General features: G+C 40.1%; 1 pseudogene; it reads left to right on the forward strand.

Moving 5' to 3' along the window:
• The first annotated feature begins 7,199 nt into the window (after positions 1–7,199).
• On the forward strand, positions 7,200–8,863 carry LOC121483136 (annotated as a pseudogene).
• Positions 8,864–13,545: the final 4,682 nt, after the last annotated feature.

Here is a 13,545-nt window from a genome sequence, read left to right on the forward strand (position 1 = left end):
CATTAAACGTGTAAATTGCCCTGGGTAACATTGACATTTTTACAATATTAATTCTGCCAATCCATGAGCATGGAATAGTTTTCCATCTCTTTGTGTCTTCCTCCATTTCTTTCAGAAGTGTTCTATAGTTTTTAGGGTATAGATCTTTTACCCTAGGTTTATTTGGTTAGGTTTGGTTAGGTTTATTCCTAGGTATCTTATGCTTTTTGGTGCAATTGTAAATGGGATTGACTCCTTAATTTCTCTTTCTTCAGTCTCATTGTTAGTGTATAGAAATGCCATTGATTTCTGGGCATTGATTTTGTATCCTGCCACGCTACCAAATTGCTGTATGAGTTCTAGCAATCTTGGGGTGGAGGCTTTTGGGTTTTCTACGTAGAGTATCATGTCATCGGCGAAGAGGGAGAGTTTGACTTCTTCTTTGCCAATTTAAATGCCTTTTATTTCTTTTTGTTGTCTGATTGCTGAGGCGAGGACTTCCAGAACTATGTTGAACAGCAGTGGTGAGAGTGGACATCCCTGTCTTGTTCCTGATCTTAGGGGAAAGGCTCCCAGTGCTTCCCCATTGAGAATGATATTTGCTGTGGGCTTTTCGTAAATGGCTTTTAAGATGTCGAGGAAAGTTCCCTCTATCCCAACACTCTGAAGGGTTTTGATCAGGAATGGATGCTGTATTTTGTCAAATGCTTTCTCTGCATCTAATGAGAGGATCATATGGTTCTTGGTTTTTCTCTTGCTGATATGATGAATCACATTGATGGTTTTACGAGTGTTGAACCAGCCTTGTGTCCCAGGGATAAATCCTACTTGGTCATGGTGAATAATTTTCTTAATGTGTTGTTGGATCCTATTAGCTAGTATCTTGTTGAGAATTTTTGCATCCATGTTCATCAGGGATATTGGTCTGTAATTCTCCTATTTGGTGGGGTCTTTGTCTGGTTTCGGAATTAAGGTGATGCTGGCCTCACAGAACGAATTTGGAAGTACTCCATCTCTTTCTATCTTTCCAAACAGCTTTAGTAGAATAGGTATGATTTCTTCTTTAAACGTTTGATAGAATTCCGCTGGGAAGCCATCTGGCCCTGGACTCTTGTGTCTTGGGAGGTTTTTGATGACTGCTTCAATTTCCTCCCTGGTTATTGGCCTGTTCAGGTTTTCTATTGTTTCCTGCTCCAGTTTTGGTAGTTTGTGGCTTTCCAGGAATGCGTCCATTTCTTCTAGATTTCCTAATTTATTGGCGTACAGCCGTTCATAATATGTTTTTAAAATCATTTGTATTTCCTTGGTGTTGGTAGTGATCTCTCCTTTCTCATTCATGATTTTATTAATTTGAGTCTTCTCTCTCTTCTTTTTAATAAGGTTGGCTAATGGTTTATCTATCTTATTAATTCTTTCAAAGAACCAACTCCTGGTTCTGTTGATCTGTTCCACAGTTCTTTTGGTCTCGATATCATTTAGTTCTGCTCGAATTTTAATTAACTGTCTTCTTCTGCCAGGGGTGGGGTCTATTTGTTGCTTTTTCTCTAGTTCCTTTATGTGTAAGGTGAGCTTTTGAATTTGAGATCTTTCCAGTTTTTGAATGGATGCTTGTATTGCGATGTATTTCCCCTCAGGACTGCTTTTGCTGCATCCCAAAGATTTTGAACGGTTGTATCTTCATTCTCATTAGTTTCCATGAATCTTTTTAATTCTTCCTTAATTTCCTGGTTGACCTTTTCATCTTTTAGCAGGATGGTCCTTAACCTCCACGTGTTTGTGGTCCTTCCAAACTTCTTGTTGTGATTGAGTTCTAATTTCAAGGCATTATGGTTGGAGAATATACAGGGGACCCTCCCAATCTTTTGGTATCAGTTCAGACCCGATTTGTGACTCAGTATGTGGTCTACTCTGGAGAAAGTTCCATGTGCACTTGAGAAGAATGTGTATTCAGTTGAGTTTGGATGTAAAGTTCTGTAGATATCTGTGAAATCCATCTGGTCCAGTGTATCATTTAAAGCTCTCATTTCTTTGGATATGTTGTGCTTAGAAGACCTATCTAGTATAGAGAGAGCTAGATTGAAGTCACCAAGTATAAGTGTATTATTATCAAAGTATTTCTTCAGTTTGGTTATTAATTGGTTTAAATATTTGGCAGCTCCCACATTCGGGGCATATATATTGAGGATTGTTAAGTCCTCTTGTTGGATAGATCCTTTGAGTATGAGATAGTGTCCCTCTTCATCTCTCACTATAGTCTTCGGGGTAAATTTTAATTTATCTGATATAAGGATGGCAACCCCTGCTTTCTTTTGAGGACCATTTGAATGGTAAATGGTTCTCCAACCTTTTATTTTCAGGTGGTAGGTGTCCTTCTGTCTAAAATGAGTCTCTTGTAGACAGCAAATAGATGGGTCCTGCTTTTTTTATCCAGTCTGAAACCCTGTGCCTTTTGATGGGGTCATTAAGCCCGTTCACGTTCAGAGTTACTATTGAGAGATATGAGTTTAGTGTCATCATGATATCTATTCAGTCCTTGTTTTTTGTGGATTGTTCCACTTAACTTCTTCTTAAAGGGGAATTTTAAGAGTCCCCCTTAAAATTTCTTGCAGAGCTGGTTTGGAGGTCACATATTCTTTCAGTTCCTGCCTGTCTTGGAAGCTCTTTATCTCTCCTTCCATTTTGAATGAAAGCCTTGCTGGATAAAGTATTCTTGGTTGCATGTTCTTCTCATTTATGACCCTGAATATATCCTGCCAGCCGTTTCTGGCCTGCCAGGTCTCTGTGGAGAGGTCTGCTGTTACCCTAATATTCCTCCCCATAAAAGTCAGGGACTTTTTTTCTCTTGCTGCTTTAAGGATCTTCTCCTTATCTTTGGAATTTGCAAGCTTCACTATTAAATGTCGAGGTGTTGAACGGTTTTTGTTGATTTTAGGGGGGGATCTCTCTATTTCCTGGATCTGAATGCCTGTTTCCCTTCCCTGATTTGGAAAGTTTTCAGCTAGGATTTGTTCAAATACGTATTCTGGCCCTCTGTCCCTTTCGGCGCCCTTGGGAACCCCAATTAAAAGTAGGTTTTTCTTCCTCAGGCTGTCATTTATTTCCCTTAATCTATCCTCATGGTCTTTTAATTGCCTGTCTCTGTTTTCCTCAGTTTCCCTCTTTGCCATCAACTTGTCTTCTATGTCACTCACTCGTTCTTCCACCTCGTTAAGCCTCGTCCTTAGGACTTCTAGCTTGGATTGCATCTCATTTAATTGATTTTTAATTTCTGCCTGATTGGATCTAAATTCTGCAGTCATGAAGTCTCTTGAGTCCTTTATGGTTTTTTCTAGAGCCACCAGTAGCTGTATAATAGTGCTTCTGAATTGGCTTTCTGACATTGAATTGTAATCCAGATTTTGTAACTCTGTGAGAGAGAGGGCTGTTTCTGTTTCTTTCTTTTTAGGTGAGGTTTTCCTTCTAGTCATTTTGCTCAGTGCAGAGTGGCCAAAAACAAGTTGTGTTGGGAAAAGGAGAAAAAGAGAGAGAAGGAAAGAAAAGAGAAAAAGAAAAAAGAGAAAGAAGAAAAAAAGGGGGGAAAAGAGAAGAAAAAGAGAAAGAAAAAGAAAGGAGAAAAAAAGAAAAAAAGGGGGGATCGGGTGGGGGAAGCAATCAGAAATCAAGAAGAAAGAAAGAAAAAAAAACACAAAACAAAACAAAAACAAAAACAAAACAAAAACAACAAAAAAAAACACGGGGGAGTATCTTCCGATTCTGTATGCTTTAAGTCCCTTGACTTCCCCTGGAACTGGTCCGTCTAGCTGGTCTTCTGGGGGAGGGAACTGCTGTGCTGATTCTCAGGTGTTAGCACTTGGGGAAGCTGCTCTGCCCCTGCCTGGTGCAGGGCTCAGTGGGGGTTGTTCACCCCGTGAGGCCCCGGGAGGAAGCCACAGTGGCGGGGGCAGCTCTGGGACCCTGGAGTCAGCTCCCGCAGTAATTCCGGGGCTCTCCGTCTGCAGGGCCTGGGGGCTCGCGGGCGGGGCCGCTGATCTGCTCAGTTCCAGGCAGGAGCGTCCTTGCTGCCCTGGGCCCTCCCGGCCTCTGCCTGTCCCGGGGGAGGCCGGATCCTGGGCTGTGTCCCGGCGCCCTGTGCTCCGGAGCCTGCGCTGTTGGATTCGCACTCCCGCCCTGCAGCCCCCTCCGCGGAGCCGCAGCCCGAGCCCCTCCGAGCTGCTCCGGGTCCCGCCGAGCGCTGCAGCCCTTAGGGAGCTCGGCGCACTCTCCCGGGGCGCAGTTCCTCTGTTACTGTCCCAGGGAGCCCGAGGGCATCCCCGCCTTTCTGGGGATCCTGCTCCAATTCCCCGGGAGCCCCTTTCCCCCGGGAAGGTTGGTGCAGCTCCTGCCTCTCCGGGACGGGGCTCTCCTGTCCTGGGGACACTCCCCGCGGCCTCAGCCCGGCTCCTCGCGGGGCCCCTCCTCCTTGGAGGCCTTTTGTTTCTTTTTTCCCGTCTTCCTCCCTTGATAGAAGCGCGAACTCTTCTCACTGTAGCATTCCAGCTGGTCTCTCTTTAAATCTCAGGCCGAATTCGTAGATTTTCAGGATGATTGGAAGGTTTTCTAGGTAATTTGTTGAGGACAGGTGATTTGGAGACCCTACTCTTCCGCCATCTTGCCCCTCCCCCCTTATTTCTTTTTCTTGACTAATTGCTATAGGTATCATTTCCAGTATTCTGTTGAATAGAAATAGCACAAGCCAGCATCTTCATCTTGTCCCTGATCTGAGAGGATATACTTCCAGTCTTACACCATTGATTATGACTTTTTAAGTTTTATTTAAATTCCAGTGTGTTAACAACAGAGTAATATTAGTTTTAGGTGTACAATTTATTGATGCAACACTTCCATATATCATTCAGCGCTCATTATAAGTGCACTCCTTAATCTCCATTACCTATTGAACCCATCTCCCCAACCACCTCCCCTTTAATAACCATAAATTTGTCCTCTGTACTCAAGAGTCTATTTCTTGGTTTGTCTCTCTTTTTTTCCTCTTTGCTCTTTTGCTTCATTCTTAAATTTCACATATGAATGAAATCAAATCATATGGCATTACTTTTTCTCTGACTTATTTCACCTAAAATAAAACTCCCTAACTCTATCTACATTATTGCAAATGACAAGATTTCATTCTTTTTATGGCTGAGCAATATTCCTTTATATACGTATACACCACATCTTCCTTAGCCATTCATCAGTTGATAGACATTTGGGCTGTTTTCATAATTTGGCTATTGTAGATAATGCTGCTATAGACATTGAGAAATATGTATTCCTTTGAATTAGTATTTTTGTATTCTTCAGGTAAAGATATAGAAATGGAGAATACAATTAAAAGTGAGCAGAAGACATGAATAGGTATCTTTCAAAAGAAGACATACAGATGACCAACAGACACATGAGAAGATGCTCAACATCACTCACCAATAGGGAAATGCAAATCAAAACTACAAAGAGATATCATTTCAGACATGTCAGAATGGCTAAAATAAAAAACACAAGAAACAACAGGTGTTGGCAAGGATGTGGAGAAAGGGTACCCTCTCTCACTATTGGTGGGAATGCAAACTAGTGCATCCACTGTGGGAAACAGCATGTAGTTTCCTCAAAAAGTTAAAAATAGAACTATCTTATGATTATGATGTTTGCTTTGGATTTTTATATATGGCATATGTTGAGGTAGTTTACTTCTATTTATGTTTTGTTGAGTATCATGAAAGGTGCTTAATTTTGTCAAATGTTTTTCTGTATCAGTTGAGATGATTATGTATTTTTTCCTCTTCATTGTATTGATGTAGCATATTACATTGATCAATTCCTATATGTTGAATCATGCTTATATTCCAGGACTAAATTCCACTTGATTATATTTATAATCCTTTTAATATGCTGCTGAATTGTTTTTGCTAGTATTTTGTTGAATATTTTTGCATCAATGTTCATTAAGGATATTGGTCTATAGTTTTCATGTATTGTCTTTGTCTGGTAGTGGTTTAATGTTGACCTCATAGAATGAGTTATAAAGTTTATTCTCTTCAATATTTTTGGAAAAAGTTGAGAAATATTGATATTTTGTCTTCCTTTTTCCATTTCCTTCCTTGTATAAATTAAGTTTTTCATTTTAATTACAATATAGTTAACACACTCTGTTATATTAGTTTCAGGTGTACAATACAGTGATTCAACAATTCTATGCATTACTCAGTGCTCATCACGATAAGGGTACTCTCAAATACCCATCACCGATTTCACTCTTCTTCCCACCAACCTCTCCTCTGGTAACTATCAATTTGTTTTCTATACTTAAGAGACTCTTTCTTGGTCTGCCTCTTACTCTCTCTTTCCTTTCCTATGTTCATTTGTTTTGTTTCTTAAATTCCACTTATGAGTGAAATCACATGACATTTGTCTTTCTCTCACTGGCTTACCTCACTTAGCATCATAATCTCTAGATCCATCCATGTTGCAAATGGCAAGGTTTTATTTTTTATGGCTGAATAATATTACATTATTTATCTCTATCTTTATCTCCATCTTTATCATCTATCTATCTATCTATCTATCTATCTATCTATCATCTATATCTATCTCTCAACTCTTACTTATCCATTCATGTTTCGATGGACACTTGACTGCTTCCATAATTTAGCTATTGAAAGTAATGCTGTAATAAACATAGGGGTGCATGTATCCATTTGAATTAGTGTCTTTGTATTTGAGTAAAAGCCCAGTACTGTGATTTCTGGATCATAGGATGGTTCTATTTTTAACTTTTTGAGGGATCTTGATACCATCTTCCATAGTTCCTGGACCAGTTTGCATTCCTACCAATAGTGCACAAAGTCTCCTTTTTCTCCACATCCTTGCCAGCACTTGTTTCTTGTGTTTTTTTATTTCAGCCAATCTGACAGGTGTGAAGTGATATTTCTTTGTGGTTTGATCTTCATTTCCTGATGATGAGTAATTTTGAGCATCTTTTCATGTGTCTGTTGGGTTAGGGTTAGGGTAAGCATTATATACAAATTTTATATATATTTATTTTTATATATTTATAAATATAAATATTCAAACATATAAATATATTTAAAGCTGATAGTTCTTTAATTTTGAGTGCATTCTAAAAGCACTACTTTTGCCCTCCGGTCCCGGGCGTGAGCGGTGAAGGGTTAGCGCGTGTGCCGAAGCCGCGGAACCATGGCGTCCCTTTCCCTCGCACCTGTGAACATCTTCAAGGCTGGAGCTGATGAAGAGAGAGAGGAGACGGCTCGGCTGTTGTCTTTTATTGGTGCCATTGCTATTGGAGACTTGGTGAAGAGCACCCTAGGACCTAAGGGCATGGATAAAATTCTATTAAGCAGTGGACGAGATGCTTCTGTTACGGTAACCAATGATGGTGCAACTATTCTAAAAAAAATCGGTGTGGACAATCCAGCAGCTAAAGTTTTAGTTGATATGTCAAGGGTTCAAGATGATGAAGTTGGTGATGGTACTACCTCTGTTACTGTTCTGGCAGCAGAATTACTAAGGGAAGCAGAAACTTTGATTGCAGAAAAGATTCACCCACAGACCATCATTATGGGTTGGAGGGAAGCCACAAAGGCAGCAAGACAGGCTCTGTTGAATTCTGCAGTTGATCATGGTTCTGACGAAGTTAAGTTCCATCAAGATTTAACGAACATTGCGGGAACAACATTGTCCTCAAAACTTCTTACTCATCACAAAGACCACTTTACTCAGCCATAGAAGCTGTTCTCAGACTGAAAGGCTCTGGTAATCTGGAGGCAATTCATGTCATCAAGAAGCTAGGAGGAAGTCTGGCAGATTCCTATTTAGATGAAAGCTTTCTGTTGGATAAAAAAATTGGAGTAAATCAACCAAAGCGAATTGAAAATGCTAAAATTCTCATTGCGAATACTGGTATGGATACAGACAAAATAAAGATATTTGGTTCCAGGGTAAGAGTTGATTCTACAGCAAAGGTTGGTGAAATAGAACATGCCGAAAAAGAAAAAATGGAGAAAGTTGAACGTATTCTTAAGCATGGGATAAATTGCTTTATTAACAGGCAGTTAATTTACAATTATCCTGAACAGCTCTTTGGTGCTGGTGGTGCTATGGCTATCGAACATGCAGATTTTGCAGGTGTGGAACGCCTAGCTCTTGTTACAGGTGGTGAAATTGCCTCTACCTTTGACCACCCAGAACTAGTGAAGCTTGGAAGTTGCAAGCTTATTGAGGAAGTCATGATTGGAGAAGATAAACTTGTCCACTTTTCTGGGGTAGCCCTTGGTGAAGCTTGTACCATTGTTTTTGGGTGGTGCCACTCAACAGATTTTAGATGAAGCAGAAAGATCTTTGCATGATGCTCTTTGTGTTCTTGCCCAAACTGTGAAGGATTCTAGAACAGTGTATGGAGGAGGCTGTTCTGAGATGCTGATGGCTCATGCTGTGACACAGCTTGCCAGTAGAACACCAGGCAAAGAAGCTGTTGCGATGGAGTCTTATGCTAAAGCACTGAGAATGTTGCCAACTATCATAGCTGATAACACGGGCTACGACAGTGCAGACCTGGTGGCCCAGCTGCGAGCTGCCCACAGTGAGGTAACACAACTGCTGGCCTGGATATGAAGGAAGGTACCATCGGAGATATGGCAGTACTGGGTATAACAGAAAGTTTCCAAGTGAAGTGACAAGTTCTTTTGAGTGCAGCTGAAGCAGCAGAGGTGATTCTGCGTGTGGACAACATTATCAAAGCAGCACCAAGGAAACGTGTCCCTGATCACCACCCCTGTTAAACATTCCCATGTACTGTTGAGCTCTGGACCAGTTAGTTCATTGCAAAGTTGTGTTTGAAAGACTGCGACCGCTCAAGGAAGACTGTGGAATCTAAGTTTATCTGTGGCTCTTATATCCTTAAGTTTGGACATATAACTGACCTTCTATTTTAACATGGGTCTAATTTATTTGCTGTTTCATTTTCCATAAGATTCAGATGATTTAAAAGTTTGTTTCTCATACAGTGCATCAAAATAAAAATTTTAACAATTTAAAAAAATAAAAAAATAAAAGCACTACTTTTAATCCCCTCCCAATATTTTATGTCTTAATATTTTATTTGACATTTTCTATTTTGTGTATCCCTTAACTATTCATTATAATTATATGGTTCCACCCATATGAGTAATATAAAGAATAGTGAAAGGGATTATAGGGGAAAGGAGAGAAAATGAGTGGGAAATATCAGAGAGGGTGACAGAACATGAGAGATGCCTAACTGGGAAATGAATAAGGGGTAGTGGAAAGGGAGGTGGGTGGGGGGATGGGGTCACTGGGTGATGGGCACCAAGGGGGGCACTTGATAGGATGAGCACCGGGTGTTATACTATATGTTGACAAATCAAATTCCAATAAAAAAATACAAAAAATATAATTGTAGTTCTCTTTACTATTGTCTTTTAACCTTCACGATAGCCTTTTGAGTGGCTAATTTACTATTTATCTTTACCAGTGAGATTGTTTTCTTTCGTGTTTTCTTCTTTCTACATATGGCCTTTTTTGGCTTAGAGAAAACATGTCTTGAGGCAAGATGGTGGAAGACTAGAGGTTCTAATTTCATCTGGTCCCCCAAACTTTCAAACTATCCTGAAAATCTATGAATTCAACCTGAGATGTAAAGAGATAATAGGTGGAATGCTACAGAGAGAAAAGTGATCACTTCTTACAATAGGAGTGTGAAGAAGAGAAATAGAAGAGATATATCAAAAGATAAACAGCAGGGGGAGGGAAGCTTTGTAAGCCACTGCAGGAAAGTGGTATAGCACACAACCAGGTACTTTAGAAATCTGCTCCTGTGAGAGTCTTCCCTGCTTGAAAAGTGCTCAGTGGTGAAATAGGGCAGAGTCACAGGAGAGGCAGTGAAGTCTCAATATTTCTGGAGACATATTAAGAATAGGGGCGCCCAGGAGAAAGCTCCAATTGTGCCACAAGCTGCAAACCACTGTCAGATTGCAGGTACTGATGCCATGCTAGGTCCAGGTAAAGGACTGGAATGTAGCAACCCTCTGGAGGCATCTGGGAGAGGCATACTGTGTGCGCAGTCCAGTGACTGAGTGCTCTCTGTCCCAGGGCCTGGCAGCGGACAAAAGCAAGCTATCTTCTGTTAGCCCCAGAAAAGATGGATCCCAGGAGATCACAAGATGGCAAAAGCTCTCCTAGTACCATGTACACTTCAAATTGTGTGAATCAGTGCCCCCATGCCTGCCCCCAGGAGGATCTGAGCCAGTGTGAACTGAGAAACAGTTCAGTACGTAGTGGGAGCTCTTGGCGCCAGGGCTGGAGATCTGGCTGCCACCATTTTTTTTCCCTTTCACCCTGGAGAGGTGAGGCCTCCAGGGAAGAAAGGCATCACAGGATAAACAGCTCACACTGAATCCGGCCAACTGGCAAGGGTTGGTGCATCTCCGCCCAGGCACAGACACCTTAGAAGCAGCACAACAGGCCCCTGCCCAAAAAGAACAGCTGGAAGAACAGGGAAACAGCGACTTTACTGACCAAGCCATCCTGGAAAACTCCAGGGATGAGGGAAAATACTGTACAGAACTCAAGGTTGTTCTCTTTATGATTTGTTTATCTTTTAGGTTAAAAAATTCTAATATAAAAAAAATTCTAATATTCTTTCTCTTTTCCTGCTTTACAACATGTTATAAACTCTTCAAGTTTTTTACTTTCTGACTTTCATATTTTTACAATTACTTGTCATAGATATATTCTTCATTTTTTGCATCCTTTCAATGTATTCAATTTAATTTTTGTAGATATATAAGTTACAGGGTTTTTTTTGTCTCGTTTTCTTTAATAATCTTGGAATTTAGTACTTTCTAACATACAGACCAAAACACACTCAGAACCAAGTGGAGCTCTGTGTTGGTCCACTCAGTAAGATTATATTCTCTCTTCCTCCCCGCTCTTTTGTTTTTCTTGCTTTTGTTTTTGTTGTTGTTGTTTCAATATATAAGTTTTACTGGTTTATATAAATTTGGAATTTAACACCTTCTAACATACAGAACAAAATACACTCAGAACCAAAAGGATCACCCTCTTTGTCCACTCTGTAGACTATATTCTCTCTCCCCCACTACTTCCTCCCCCTCTCTTTTAATCGTTACTATTTTTTTTGTTTTTCATTTTGTGGTCTTTTTTGTTCTTTTTCTTTTATTTTCTGGTCTCTGACCTCTTTGGAATCGTCTAGGGTGTATTTTACTTAGGTCGTGGTTGATATTTTTGACTCTGCCTCCTCCTGCATCCATTCTGCACTGGAAAAAATGACTAGAAGGAAGAATTCACCACAAAAAAACAGAACCAGAAGTAATACTCTCTGCCAAAGATCTAATGGATATGGATTTAAGTAAGATGTCAGAGGTACAATGTAGGAGTACAATTATAAAATTATTTGTGGCACTTGAAAAGAGCATAAAAGACTTTAGAGATTCTCTTACTGTAGAATTGAGATCTAATCAAGCTGAAATTAAAAATACTTTAACTGAGATGGATTCTAAACTGGATGTTCTAACTGATAAGGTTAATGAGGCAGAAAAGAGAGTGAGTGATATAGAAGACATTGATGGAAATGAAGGAAGCTGAGAAAAAGGGAGAAAAACAAGAGCCCACAAGGAGAGGCATGGGAATTCAGTGATAGTTTCAAAAAGAATAATATTAATCTTACTGGGATTCCAGAGGATATGGAGAGAGAGAGAGAGGACTAGAAAGTGTTTTTAAACAAATCATGGCTGAGAAATTCCCTAATGTAGGGAAGGAAGCAGGCATTCATATCCAAGAGATACAGAGGACCCCCCCAAAAATCAACAAAAACTGGTCAACACCCTGACATATACTAGTGAAGCTTGCAAATTTCAGAGAAAAAGAGAAAATCCTAAAAGCACCTCGAAATAAGAGATTCCAATCATGTATGGGGAGAAATATCAGATTAACAGTAGACCTAGCCACAGACACCTGGCAGGCCAGAAAGGGCTGGCATGATATACTCAAGGTACTAAATGAGAAAAACATGCAGCCAAGAACACTTTATCCAGCAAGGCTGTCATTCAGAATAGAAGGAGAGATAAAGAGCCTCCAAGATAGGCAAGAACTGAAAGAATATGTAACTACCAAACCAGCTCTGCAAGAAATACTAAGTGGGACCCTTTAAGCAAAGGAGGGAGCCCAAAGAAACAATCTGCAGAAACAGGGACTGTATAGGTAATACTATGACACTAAATTCACATCTTTCCATAGTAACTCTGAACGTGAATATGCTAAATGATCCAGTCAAAAGACACAGGGTATCAGACTGGATTAAAAAAAGCAAGATCCATCTATATGCTGTGTACAAGAGACTCATTTTAGACCTAAGGACACTTTCAGACTGAAAATGACGGAGCAGAGAACAATTTACCATTAAAATGGTCCTCAGAGGCAGCCCGGGTGGCTCTAGCAGTTTAGCGCTGCCTTCAGCTCAGGGCGTGATCCTGGAGACCCAGGATCCAGTGCCATGTTGGGCTCCCTTCATGGAGCCTGCTTCTCCCTCTGCCTCTCTCTCTCTCTCTCTCTCTCTCTCTCTCTCTCATGAATAAATGAATAAAATCTTTAAAAGAAATTTAAAAAGGTCCTCAAAAGAAAGTTGTGGTAGCAATCCTCATAGCAGATAAATTAGATTTTAAACCACAGACTATACTAAGAGATGAAAAGGGACACTATATCATACTTATGACTACTTATGCCCCTAATGTGGGAGCAGTAAATTATATCAATTAATAACCAAAGTAAAGAGACTCATAAATAATAATACATTAATAGTAGAAGATTTCTACATGGCACTCTCAGCAAATGACAGATATTCTAAGCAGAAGATCACCAAAGAAACAAGAGCTGTGAATGACACAGTAGACCACATCGATTTCACATACATATATAGAACATTCCATACTAATGCAACTGAATACACATTCTTCTCAAGTGCACATGGAACTTTCTCCAAAATAGACCACATACTGCATCACAAATCAGGTCTAAACTGATCCCAAAAGACTGGGAATATCCCGTGCATATTTTAAAGAACATCCTACTAAAAAATGAATGGGTCAACCAGGAAATTAGAGAAGAATTAAAAAGATTCATGGAAACTAATGAAAATGAAAGCACAATTGCTCAAAATCTTTGGGATAGGGATGCCTGTGTGGTTCAGTGGTTGAGTGTCTGCTTCAGCTCAGGTCATGATCCTAGGGTCCCAGGATCGAGCCCCACATCAGGTCTCCCACAAGAATCCTACTCCTCTCCCTGCCTATGTCTCTGCCTTTCTCTCTGTTTCTCATGAATAAATAAATAAAATCTTTAAAAACAAGACAAAAAACCCAAAATATTTGCGAAAAAAACCCCAAATCTTTGGGATACAGCAAAGGTGGTCCTAAGAGGGAAAAACAATGCAACACAACCCTTCCTCAAATAATTGGAAAAATCTCAAATATACAAGCTAAC

This window comes from Vulpes lagopus, chromosome X, assembly GCF_018345385.1.
Source record: "Vulpes lagopus strain Blue_001 chromosome X, ASM1834538v1, whole genome shotgun sequence".
Classification (NCBI taxonomy): domain Eukaryota; kingdom Metazoa; phylum Chordata; class Mammalia; order Carnivora; family Canidae; genus Vulpes; species Vulpes lagopus.